The sequence below is a fragment of the Pinus tabuliformis genome, chromosome 3_2, assembly GCF_031772625.1.
Source record: "Pinus tabuliformis cultivar Carrire ecotype Pingquan chromosome 3_2, CPIR1, whole genome shotgun sequence".
In the NCBI taxonomy this organism is placed as follows: domain Eukaryota; kingdom Viridiplantae; phylum Streptophyta; class Pinopsida; order Pinales; family Pinaceae; genus Pinus; species Pinus tabuliformis.
Genome location: NC_142302.1, coordinates 1,075,504,205 through 1,075,518,196, shown reverse-complemented (window position 1 = coordinate 1,075,518,196; position 13,992 = coordinate 1,075,504,205).

Sequence of the window (13,992 nt, the reverse complement as noted above, 5' to 3'; positions counted from 1 at the left end):
TGAGTCAAACAAACAAAATGATTATAATAAGGGTGGGGGTGATGGTTTGTGTGGGCACAAATGTACCATGCATGTTTGTGAAGATTAAAAGGTCCCGATGAAGGGAGTGAATAAAGGGCCAGGCTGTGTCATGAATGACCCATGCAACAAAGGTTTATTCAATGGCTTAGCCATTAGGTATTGAAAATTTGACTCGGCAAGGAGTTAACATCCATGTGATAAAACAAATCATTCCGAAAGATGAAAAATCAAACTTCTAGGGGACCCATTGAAAATTTTCTATCAGAGCATGTTTTAATAGGGTGGTATTTGTAGCCACAACAGTACCTACAACAACTCCTCAGTTGGAGATGATGAGATAACCAATTGCTTGAAGAATTCCTTTTCGTGATGTCATGAACTTATTTTTGTTATATAGGAGTCTTCATGTTTGGGACTTCTGCATAGGGAACCAACCATCCATCACTTTCACCCATGCGTCAACCATGTCATCATTAGAAAGTGATCCATTAGTCCATATCTGCCTTCCTACATGCCATGTTTACTTAAGGATTTTTCATCCTACTACATGTGCATCGGTGGTGGAGGACATCCATAGATCTTCCCTTGGCAACCCTGCATAAACCCATCTAGATATTTGTTTATAAATAAAGGAATGAACATTAAAATCAACATTACCTTTTTGATGGTCTTTCATCATGACATCCTCTAGTTTGCATTAGTATCCTACATACATATCGACACATCTCCCAAAGGTATATATTGTCAAGGGTATCTTTCTTTTTCAAACTTCATCATAGCCTTCATAAATTTCATGGAGATATCCTAGTCAAATCTTCTTGGTCTTTGGATGTTGATTGCCTTCTTCCATGGTTGCATATACCGTGATATCTTCCTTGCTTTCTTCACACATTTCATTCTTGGGAGCTTCCAATAAGAGTTCCTCAATTGTAGTCAACCACCTCATACTTCATATGAAGACATGTTATGCTGACTTCATATAGTGAATGTGTAACGCATGCATTTTTGCATTCCTTCGAAGGAGGAGATCCTTCCTTTGATTATGATCTCAAGATAAAACATTGATCCATGTTACCTACAACCATATGACATGACTTCTACAATATCAAATGTAAGCACACATACCTTATTTTCCTTTGGGTCATCCAGACTTCTTGCAACAACTTCCTTGATTGAAAGAACTTCAATCCCTTGATCTGCTTCAATTTTTTGTCATCATACCATCATCCCATGAATTCCACAAATTTGGAATTCTTGATGAAACACTTTCTTCCCCTCATGATCAATGAATTTTTCAATGAAGATTCCATCAGAGAATCTTGAGGATCTAAAGTATCCCCATTAGCATATGTTTCCTTTGACAAATGCATGATGAACCTAGAATTAGCTGACTTTGCCACTTATGTTTCCAATGAGATTCCCAAGAGCTATATCCTTGACTTCCATAGATTCTAACCATCTTTCATGCTCCTCTATTATGATGTCCCAACCTCTTGCTTCCAATGCTTCTATGATGCCTTGATGCATCCATTTAGTGAATCATGATAGCCATATCTTACAAAAAAAGACTTAGGAACTTGAAAATACCTTAGGTGAGGAAGACTATCTCAGTCATAGTAGAGTTCTCTTACTTCCTCTATCTTAGACTTCTTCTTTTCAGCTTCCTCCACTTTTTCGGTGAGATGAACTTCTTCTCTTCCTCTTTTGTTATTGTCCTTCTTGATCTTAGTACAATATCTTTTGTAGTGTCCATATTCATGATACCCATAATATTGGATCTTAGCCATGTTCCTTTTCTTTTTTTTCGAGAATCAGACTTCCCAAATTTTCCTTTTCTTCTTGTCATTGTAGCATAAACTGGATTTTTCGCACCTGCTTCCACATCAGATTTGGACTTCAGTCTAGATTCTTCAATATTACATAGTGACCATACATCCTCGAATGGAGTAGCTTCTTTAATTCTATAAATACTTGAAGTAAAGTTACCCCACTCATCAGGTAGTGCATTTAATACAACTATAGTCATTTCTCTATCAAACATGACTTCTCCCAGATCTTGTAGTTGATTCTGGATCTCAGATATCCTCATAAAGTATGAGTCTATTCCATCTTCCATTGAAATATTCATCTTGTAGAGTTCTTGCCTTAATGAGATTACTTCTCCACTAGTGCTTACATAATACAACTCTACCAGTTTGTAATAGATTTATTTTGAAGTTTCGAGTTTAGATACATATGGGATGAGGGGATCCTTGATGGATTCTATGAGAATCCTTTAAGCCCTAATTTCCCCTTTCATATACTTGGCAAGAGCTTGAGCATATTCCTTTCTCGGTTTAGTGATAGAAACTTTGACATGTTCCATAACCTCATTTTCAATGAGATTCAGATCTGTCCTTTTCTTCCATGCAAGATAGTTTGAAGCCCCAACCAATTTTTTTGCTTTCCTTGCAAAAAGACATTTTGACAGATTTAGATGTGGACATAAATATACTTACTTGATAGGATGCTCCTTCTTCTTGTTGCTTCCTTGATGTTGATGATGATATAGAGGATAGAAAAATTCTCCTTGATGAAGGTAGTTTTCTTCAAGAATGATCCTTGATCCCATAGGGAGTGAGATGACACCACCTTTTGATCTAGCTTCCTTTGGATGAATAGTCTTCAAAACACCTTAAGTTGAGTAGATGTAGGGTTTTGGACTTCTTTTCTTGATGGTGATCTCAATACTTCTTTGTAGAATTCTTTGACATATAGTTATGATGCTTCCTTTGACTTCAAGATGATCTTTCTTTGATGCCTTCCTTGAGATTTGATCCTTCAGTGCCCCTTGATAAGATGTCCTTCCTTGACTTAGTCACCTTAGCTATGATACCATGTTGATAAATCTAGGGCATAACAATTAAGTGATTTCTCTTCTATTAGTAACTTCTTGTGAGTTTTTTTTACTTCTTTACATTAGGATCTTCTTTTACTTAAGTTATTCATGTTCTTCTGCATCAAACAACTACCAATGCATAAACCATCAAGATACAAGAGGAAAAAATTATAAGCTATCAGCCAGGGCCAAAACCCATCACTCTTGAGTGGAAAACCCGAACAAATTCTTCTTCTTATAGAGATTCCAATTGACGAATACCAAGACTAAGACCCTTAACCTATTTTCCACACCAAGAACAAGTCACAAAGGCTTCCTTATTTAACTTGTGCTTCCTTGAGTCAATGATAGTAAAACTCCTTCCTCCTCCCACCTTCCTTGGCTAATATTCAGATTTCGACCCTTAGATCAAATCTGCTCCTTTCATTCCTCCTTTAGAAACCCTAGTTGCAGTACTTGACCTCGTTTTATATCTTGATCTCGTTCACTTGGATAGAAGGTTGTTCTATTATAACTCAACCTGATGATTGTGTTCCTTTCTTCCTTGATTTAGTGTTGAAACACAATTGTAACAATTCAACTTCCTTTTACTGCAAACTATACTCCTCTTCTTCGCACGTGTGGGAGGAATAATTCAAAACAGGTCCAAGATATTGCAGCTACTCTTCCTCCACTTCTTCACTGGAATATAGGTTGCTTCCTTCACACTTCTTATATATTTTAGATTCTTGTTATGCTCTCCTTCAAGTGAGGCCGAGCACCTCTATATATAGTGGTTATTCCATGTATAATAGGCCGACATTACTTTCTAGAGCCATCTTCATTTCCTTTTGCAGGATGACTTGGAGGAGGACTTTTGACAAGTCTTGGAGGGCTAATTATACTTATCTAATGACTCATACAAAATGTAACATGCCCAAGAAGGGTCCTTCATACATGACATAGACTCAAATTGACTTTTATGACTAGATGAAAAAACCTAAATGCTCACAATGGGAGCCATCACTTGAAGAAAATTATACCATATAGGATTAACTAATTACCAAGATTTACTGAGCTTTACCATGAAGAAAATAACGTTAACACATCAACAATAATAATATAATAATGTGTAAACGCAAATGTTTATCCTGGGAAAAACCCCAACTTTGCGGAAAACCCAACCCAATGAGATCTCATTAGCATTGGCCACAACCCTAACCAATTTGGCCAAGTGAGCCTTCACCGCTCACCTCCAGGCCTGCATTACAATGACGTTCTCCTAGCCTTTTATAGGCTCCATTACATGCAATACCATAGGCAAAAAACCATGGGTACACAATACCATGTGCCCCAAAACCATCACTGTTTAACCTGATCAACCTTGACTTTAAACACGAGTCAATTTACCTAACATTCCCTGTTAGGTCCCTATAATACTAGTGATTACCCCATTACTATTGTAGTTGTATCTCTTATTAATATTATTGTGCCCCTATTGTCCCCATATTGTTATTACTATGCCCCATAGAATCCCTCTATTGTTATTTTTGTGCCTTTATATTATTATTGTTAGGTCGGCTGGGTTATATTGTGACTCCTTAGGCTCCTATATATAGAAAGGAGGTTTTGTCATTTGAATCATCAAAGAATCATTCATTTGTGTAATGTAAAAGAGGGTGCCCCTTCGAAGAGGCTGAATTCTAAGCTGATGATCTATCTTTTCTATCTTTTTGTGAGCTGGTTTCATAACATTTGGTATCAGAGTTTTGGATTCTAGGGTTTCGCTGCTCCAAATAGTTCATCGTGGCATTTTCGCTATAAATTTTTTCTGCAACGTTTTAGAAGAGGAAAAAAAACCCATTTGAGATGAAATTGCACTGAACCTCAGGTCCAAATTTCAGAGCTTTTTGTGCTATATTTGCGGAGATATGATATGAGAATGTTGGTCTTTTTGCAGACTCCTGAATTACATTCCAAATAGGTGACTTGGGGAAAATCACCATAACTTTCTCTCTGAGTATCAGATTGAAATTTAATAAGAAGGTACAGAAAGAGGACGGACTGTAGTTTCTTTTATATATTTTCAGGGCCAAAGGTTGAAATAGGGACACGTGGCACGTCGTACAAGTTCGCTCTACTGAACTAGTCTATAATCAGGTCACTGTGGGATATTTGGCATAACTCTTCCTTGGAGAACCCAATTTGGATTAGACTGGTGGCATTGGAAAGAGGACATAGAGGGCTACTGCAGGTCGCAATTTCAGAATTGGATGATCTGAAATTACAAAGATATATCAGAGGCAATATCGAGCTCCTACAAAGTGAAAAAAGGTGTGTATATTTTTTTAAATTTTTGCTTAAGCTTGGTTTGAAAAATTATTTTGAAGGAATTCAAAGGGCATAGTAGAGAATTATTATCAGTAATTGATGCCCCGAGGAAAGAAAATGCAAATACCTAGTAAGCAACCTGAAAGCTCTAGCATGACTTATGAAGAAGAGGAAGAAATGCAACATGATATATCAAAATTATGAGACCAAGTGCAAAAAATGTCACTCGCACAAAAGTAATAGAATCTAAGGTGGATGGTTTAAAGAAATATGTAGAAGCTAAGATGGATGATTTGAAGACAGGCATGGCAGATTTGAAGACAGATTTGATAAATTTTCTACAAGAAATACTTACTAATGGTGAAAGGGTAGTAAAGGAAACTCATGATGCGAACAAAAGAAACGTTAATCATGATTTCATAGACTCTAATGTTGGATCGAAGACCCACCATATTCCAAAAATCGATATGAAGAATTTTGATGGCAAGGATCCCGCAACATGGATATTACAGATGGAGCAATTTTTCGATCTCAATAATGTGCAAAACACACAAAAGGTATGTATTGCAACTTTATATTTGGAACCAAATCAGTTTGTATGGTATCAATGGCTTTGCTCTCATAAAGAAATTATCACTTGGGCAATTTTTACGGAAGAATTGAAAGCACATTATGAGGATACAAAAAGCAACACTTTTTTTAGCCAATTGATAAGTCTCAAACAAAAGGGTTCAATAATGGAGCACATTGAAGAGTTCCAAAAATTAAACATAAGGGTAAAAAATATTCCAAAGGAGCATAGGATTGATGCGTTCATAGGGACTTTAAAGGATAATATCCAACATGATGTTCGCCTTTGGGAACCTGATTCATTAGATAAGGCATTCAGGTTAGCAAGAAAAATGGAAAGCAAAATTATGGCAACCAGGAAGCATACCACTCACAACTATAAAGATGGAAGTGTTGTTGCCCCTAGTCTTCCATAACCTATAAGGTTGACACCACAACAATTGGAAGAAAAAAGAGCAAAAGGGCTTTGTTACAGTTGTGATAGCAAATACACTAAAGGTCATAAGTGTGTTGAGAAGAAATTATTCTACATAGGTTGTGAAGAGGAAGAAGAAAAGGAACAAGAAAGCAAGAAGAGGATATACTCCAAGAACAAAGCCTAGATAAAGAAGAAATGAATGCGACCATATCTTGTAATGCATTGGCTGGAATTACCACTCCTTAAACCATCAAGATAGAAGGACAAATCAAGAAGAAAAAGGTAATAGTGTTGATTGATTCAGGAAGTACCCACAATTTTATTCATTGTAAGATAGCAAAAGAATTGAATTGCTTCCTATATCCAGCACCAGAGTGTCAAGTGATGGTTGCAAATGGAGGAACGCTAGATTTCTTTGGAAAGTGCCATAATATCAAGCTATCCATGGGAGAATATGTATTGACTAGCCCAATGCTTTCCATTCCAATGGGAGGTACTGATGTTGTACTAGGAGTCCAATGGCTACAATCCTTGGGTACAATAGCTTTTAATTTTCAAGAACTTTTCATGAAATTTTCTGCAGAAGGAAAGGAAGTTGAATTAAGGGGTATTGCAGGGAAACCGAGAAAGATAATCAGCTCTAACGGTATGACAAAGCTTCTAAAAAAGGAACAAAGAGGTGTAATTGCACAATTATGTTTGCTAGATGTTTCCACATCGAAATCATCTATTTCTCCAGATCTCCAAAAAGTCTTGGACAATCATTCCAAGGTATTTGAGACTCCTAAAGGTCTCCCACCTATTCGTGATCATGATCATGCTATTCATCTGATTCCAGGAAGTGTTCCTCCAAACATCAGGCCGTACAGATACCTCTATGCCCAAAAGAGTGAAATTGAACGTATGATTGTAGAAATGATAGAGGCTGGTATAATTCAACCTAGTCAAAGTTCTTTCTCTGCTCCAGTAGTATTGGTGCATAAGAAGGATGGATCATGGTGCATGTGTCTGGATTATAGGGAGCTCAACAAGCTCACTATTAAAGATAAGTTTCCCATTCCTGTCATTAATGAATTATTGGATGAATTGCATGGATCAATTTACTTCACCAAGTTGGATCTTCATTCAGGATATCATCAAATCAGAATGAAGACTGAAGACATTTCGAAAACAACATTTAGAACTCATGAGGGTCATTATGAATTTTTCGTCATGCCTTTGGCCTTACCAATGCACCTTCTACATTTCAAAGTTTGATGAATTCCATTTTCAAACCCTTCCTTAGAAAATTTGTGTTAGTATTTTTTGATGATATACTAATCTACAACAAGTCTTGGAAGGATAATGTTGAACATGTTGACAGGGTGCTACAACTATTGGAGGAGAAACAATTATATGCAAAAAGATCCAAATGTTTCTTTGGAGTACAAGAGGTGGAATATCTGGGTCATATTGTATCTCATGAAGGAGTTAAGGTAGACCCTAGCAAAATTAAAGTCATTAAGGAATCGAAAATCCACATATCCATAAAGCATATGCGAGGATTTCTTGGGTTGACAGGGTATTATCGCAAGTTTGTTAAGAATTATGGGAGAATATCAACACCTCTAACAACATTATTGAAGAAAGATGCATTTTCATGGACTCCAGAAGCAACAAAGGCCTTCGAACATCTTAAAGAGGCAATGTGCCAAGCACCGGTCTTAGCTACACCGGACTTCACAAAAACCTTTATTGTGGAATGTGATGCTTCAGGAAATGGAATTGGTGCTGTTTTAATGCAAGATGAAAGACCCATTACTTTTGAAAGTCGTCCAATCAAGGGAAAGTTTTTACACAAAGCTATTTATGAGAAGGAAATGTTGGCAATACTACATGCACTTAAGAAATGGCAACCCTACCCAATGGGAAGACACTTCAAGGTAAAAATGGATCATGATAGCCTCAAATACTTTTTAGAACAAAGATTATCCTCTGAAGAGAAACGGAAGTGGGTCACAAAGATGTTGGGTTATGACTTTGAAATCATCTACAAAAAAGGGAAGCAAAATGTGGTGGCAGATGCACTCTCAAGAATGGATGAGGATGTGGAAGCATTGTTGTGCGCCATTTCTGTTATCCAACTAGATTGGATAAACGAAGCAAGGGAGGAATGGAAGAATGATGAAAAAGTGTGGGCACTTATTCGAAAGTTACAACAAGATTCCAATACATCTAATACATTTAGCTGGCAAAATGATTTGTTATGGTACAAAGATCGGTTATACCTCTGTAAGAATTCCCAACTCAAACAAAAGCTTCTTATGGAATTGCACATTTCTCCCTTAGGAGGGCACTCAATATTTTTAAAAACTTACCACAGGGTTAAGAAGGAATTTTTTTGGGATGGCCTTAAATCGGATATTCAAAAGTTTGTGGCAGAATGTTTGGTTTGCCAACAAAATAAAGTTGAAACAATTAAGAACCCGGTGTTACACTAAAAAATGTCACCTTGACTACTTACAGTTAGTATGGCTCAAATCAACAGTCATGCTACCCTCTTAGGCAAGTCTCATACCTCTGTTATCCATCTCAAACTCAAAGAAGAGAGAAAGTCTTGTAAAAACTATGTTTATCTCTGGGGTCGCAGGTTCTCTCTAGCCTTACCTGCGGGGACGCTGACCTTGTTCACAAAATATGCGTCCATGGACGCTCTGTATGTTAAGGGACAGGTGCGTCCCTCTGTAAAAGGCAAAATGCGCGAGTTTTATCTTGAAAAAGTTACTTGTGGTTACTTCTAGAACATTCTAGAGGTCGGTTTGATGAAATGGATGCGCCTCCAGTTGGTTCATGTATCTCTATTAAGGGGGAACTTATCCCATCAATAAGGGAGCTATCCCACCCAAAGAGGGGGATGATCCCATTGATAGTGGACCTGAATAACCTCTTTACAGCACTATAAATAAAGACATTGAGCCAGAGGGAGAAGAGGTTGGAGCTATACATTTTCTTTGGGTAAATGCTGCAGGATTTAGGTCTTCCATTAGAGCCTTTGTAAGGAGAGATTGTCTTTACTTGATTCTACTTGGAAGAGGGTGAGCTTTGTCAAAGTAGAGGAAAACCCTTGATGGACCCTGGGAGGAACTTGCACAACACCAAGGCCAGGTTGTAAGAGTTTCTTTGTTTCGTTATTAATACAAACTGGTTTATTTTTCTCAATAGCTTGTGTTAATGAGTTATTTCATGTGTTCCTTGGTCTGCATGTTGAATATATGTTTTATTATATGAAATGCAAGTGCTTGGTAATTGTTTGATTGTTTGTGGTTGCAGGAATTGACTTGAAGGAGGAGCTCATCCGGATCGTCAAGAACGGACTTCAACAACAGCGTTTTGGAATAAGGTAAGCCTAAACACTTGTAGTTTTCATGTTGTAAAAGGTGTATTTAGAGAAAGATCACTCCATTTTGTCTTGTTTGTCATTAGAATGTCTTAGACTTCTAGGAAGGTCAGTCGTGTCCGCACCCTTGACCAATTCCGTGTGACAAATTGGCGACTCCGCTGGGGAAAGATTCCATTGATGAGAAAAGTCTTTTCCTTTATGTGAACTTTGCTCTGAGAAAATCATTTTTATTTTTCTGGTTTTGGCTCTGTGATTCTGTCTCTGGGTGGGTTAGCTTAGGATTAGTTTTATTTTGGTTTTTCTTGAGTTTTTCAGACGGACGCACCCTCTGAGTGCTGCACAGTGCGTCCCTGGACGCACTTTTGCTGCGTGCACAGAGCGGGCCCGCACCTGTGCTAACGGGTTGCCTGCGTCCCTTGCCAAAATTTGAGAAAATTCCATTTTTTGCCTTTTGTGCTCTTAGATTTTGTTTTTTCTTAGTTTTTTCTGCCCAGATTCATTAGTCCCTTGTCCAGAATCTTCACCTAAGCTTGTTCCTGCTCTTAGCTTTCATCAATTGGGTGTTTTGAGTCTCTTTTTGAGAAATTCTTGATTTGATTTCCATTGGTCATTACTTGGCGGTTTGTCTCAGTCTTTTCACAATTTTGCATCTTTTTGCTTTTGTTTTTGCAAAAAAAATTTCCCCCTCATTCGCCGGGGGGGGCTAAATTGTGTATGAGTGTTAATCGCCTTTGAGTGTTTTTATTTGATCTTTGGAACTCTCACCCAATTTTCTCAACTTGCACTTGATTGGTTCTTAGATCACATTAGAATCGTCTTGTGTTTGAGAATTCTCTTGCATAGATCACATTTGCACAATTAGAATTCTCATTTTCAGAATATTATTGAAAAATGTGCATAGATTACATTTGCATACTTTTCATGTGAATTGTGCATAGATTACAATTGCATAGTTTACATTCTGAAAAATCAATTGTAGATTTAGATCAGCTTTCTTTGATTTGAATTTACACAAAAATAAAAATAAAAAAAATTGGTTTGGAATTGATTTGCATTAGTTTTTCTTGATGAAATTAGTGCATTAGAGAATTCGTTAAATTTTCTCTTAATGATCAATTTTTTGCATTGTTGGAAGTGAATGGAAACTCTCTCCTTACTTTAGTTAGGATTCATCGAATTGAAAAGATTACATTATCATATTCAATTGCATTCAGTTGAGTCGGGTCATAACACCATTGGTTTCGTATCCATTTACCCATTTGAGTAATAACAGCCTTAATAACACAACGCTTAATTAAAATTCATCTAGTAATTTTTACATTTCTAGGGCTCTGAAACACCAACATAGCTTAGGCTAGGGTCTTGGAGTAGGTGAGTACTTAACTCTCCAAGACTACAAAACCAAACAGATAGTTTATCTTGAGTAGAATAAATCCAATTGTTTCAATTGCACTCTGGGAAAGCTCCTCTTAAAGGAGAAGCACGAGCTCGTGTCCGAACCAGTGAGGGGATCATTCCCCCCTCGTTGGGAATGACGCCAGACAGTACGTATTACAAACGGTAAACCTCGGATTAACCATTGTCGAGGAGCTAGGGGTCACTTATCAGTAAACCTTGGATTGTTGTCAAGGAGACGGTAAGGGGATTGAGCTTGCTACTCTGCCCTTGCGTGCTGTCGGAGTTTAGACTGTTCCCCCAGGTGTATTTGTTACTGTTGGTGACCTTAGTGACCATAATCTTTAGGGTTCTACCGAGGTGACGGTGGAGGGAAGGTCCCACTGTACCTGGAGCAGACGTCGGTTATACTCACTTGGATTTTCCGGGGGGTTCACTTCACTTCGAGACGGTTAAAGTGGAGGAACTTGTGCCGGTCTATTCATTAAGCAGGTTGCCGGGGTAACTGTTCCACCCGCCATTTCTGTACTGAATTCTGCGAGGTTGGGCTTCATCACCAACTAGTGTTTTCGGTCCGGAGAGCTTACTGTTTGTGTGTGGTTTGACTCCTAGATTTGATAGCGCGTGTTAATTTGTTTGTTTTTACTTTTAGAGACCATAGGTGTGAATTGTGAATTTTAGTTGTTAAGTGTGAATTGTGAATTGTTAATTTTAGTTTTAAATTGTTAATAAAATTCACTGAAGTTGAATATAATGGCAAATGTTCCGGAATTTATCAACCTAGGAACCCCTCCTAATGAGAATCCTAGTACTTTTCCTTACTTTGGAAATGTTGGTCCTCCTTATATGGCTACTTTGTCATTACCTGGATTTACAATAGGTTTACCGATATGGTTATTTTCAACTTCGTTGGCCCAAAGTACTCCAATTGTTCCACCTCAACCGGATGCTTCACCTCAACAGAGTTCACCATCTCAACATCACCAACCTTCTGTTGACCCTTTACCTTCTTCGCCTAATTTTTCTTCCTCCATTTCTTCCTCTTCGCTTGGTAAAAGCCTTGATGCTAGTAACCAGGAGGTTAAGAAGAAGAAGAAAGGGAAGAAGAAGAAGAAGAAGAAGAAGCAAGATAAGAAAGAAGTCAACCAACCAACCATGGTTGTAAGTGTTAGTTGTGTTGAGGAAAATTCCGACATGCACCGTAAACCCAAATACCCTTGCAGGCTTTGTAAGGGTGACCACTTCCTTGTCAATTGTCCTGGTATTCCAAAGGTCTTGGAAGTATGGTCAGAAAAATCTCATCAACTTTCTGTTGATCCATCAACCAGTGATAGTCAGGTTCCTGGGAAAAAGGGTAAAGTTAGGTTTCCTTGTAAGTTATGCAAAGGGAGTCATCAAACTCACATTTGCCCTCACATGGATGAAGCCTCAACATTGTTGGAAAAACTTACTGTTCCACAGCAAGAATTTCCAACTGGTTACCGTAAACTTTCTCCCAACCTACCGTCAACTGACGGAGTGATTGATCTAAATTCAAGTACAGTCGATCACACTCTCCCATTGGAGAGTGAAACTCATGTCACTCAGGTTGATGATCCATTAGTTGATCAAGTGGTCGATTCAATTTCACATTCAGTCGATCACACTCTCCTTTTCGAGAGTAAATTTCATACCGCTGATGTTCTTCTTGTTACATCGGATTCTTCTATGCCGGGGGGCATTTCACCTGTTTCTACAGAACCCCCTCCAAGCACTGAGGTCTTTTCCTTTGATTGGAATAGACTGACAGAACCTCGTCTTCCTTCCTCCATCCCTTTCCAAATCATTGTCAAGGCTGGTGGTAGGGACATACATCGTACTCAGGTAGATGAAGGTGCTTCTATTAGTATTTTATCCTCAGCTGTTTGGAAAGCTTTGGGTTCCCCTCAGCTTGCGCCTATTACGCAGAATCTGAAAGCTTTTAACAGAACAATTAGTGAACCTTTAGGGATCCTTCCTAAGTTTTCTATTACCTTGGAAGGTAAAACTGTCTGTATTGATCTTATGGTAGTTCGAGGTCCCTTGGATTTCAATTTACTCCTTGGGCGAGACTATGTTTATGCAATGAAAGCTGTCGTATCGACACTCTTTCGCGTGATGTCTTTCCCTCACAATGGACATATTGTGACTGTAGACCAGCTTTCATTCCCTAGTCTTGTCTCAACTGCCAATAATATGACAGCCCCAAATGTTCCTGATTCTCAAGTGGTATCTACCCCGCCACGGGTAAATTATGTGGCAACCGGTCCCATGTTTTCAGTTACCGAAGTAAGTGAGCATCTCACTGTTTGCTCATCTTCCTTTGATTTAGATCCGGTAATTGACATGGAAAACTCTATGGGATTACTTGAACACGATGTTCTTATCCCTTTTGAGTCCCTTGACATGTGTTCCTTCCAGAGAAGTATTCTTCCTTCTGATGAAGACCTCTTGGAAGCCATGATCAAGGTGTGTCCATTGACATGTCTTTCTTCCAGTTGGAAGCCATGATCAGTGTTTACGAGGAGAGTTTTTCCTGTATCAACCTCGTTAAAAAATGAAATAGGCTAGTACGAGGATAGTTTGTTCCTCTCTCAACCTCGTTAAAAAATGAAATTGGATGCAACGAGGAAGGTTCCTTTTACTGTGTCAACCTCGTTAAAAAATGAATCAGTGTGTTTGAGGATAGTTCTTTTACTGAGTCAACCTCATTAAAAAATGAATCAAGTAGATTTTAGGATATGTAGGTAGATTGTAGAAAGTAGGATTTTGAGGACAGTTCCTGTTACTGAGTCAACCTCGTTAAAAAATGAATCAGGTGTGAGGACAGTTCCTGTTACTGAGTCAACCTCGTTAAAAAATGAATCAGGTATGAGGATAGTTCTTTTCTTGTGTCAACCTCCTTAAAAATGAAACAACTCCCTTTTCAAGTTAAATATTGAAAGTAAACCTTCATTTCATCCAGCCGGTTGAATGCAATGAAGCCTGGGGGGCATGTACCTC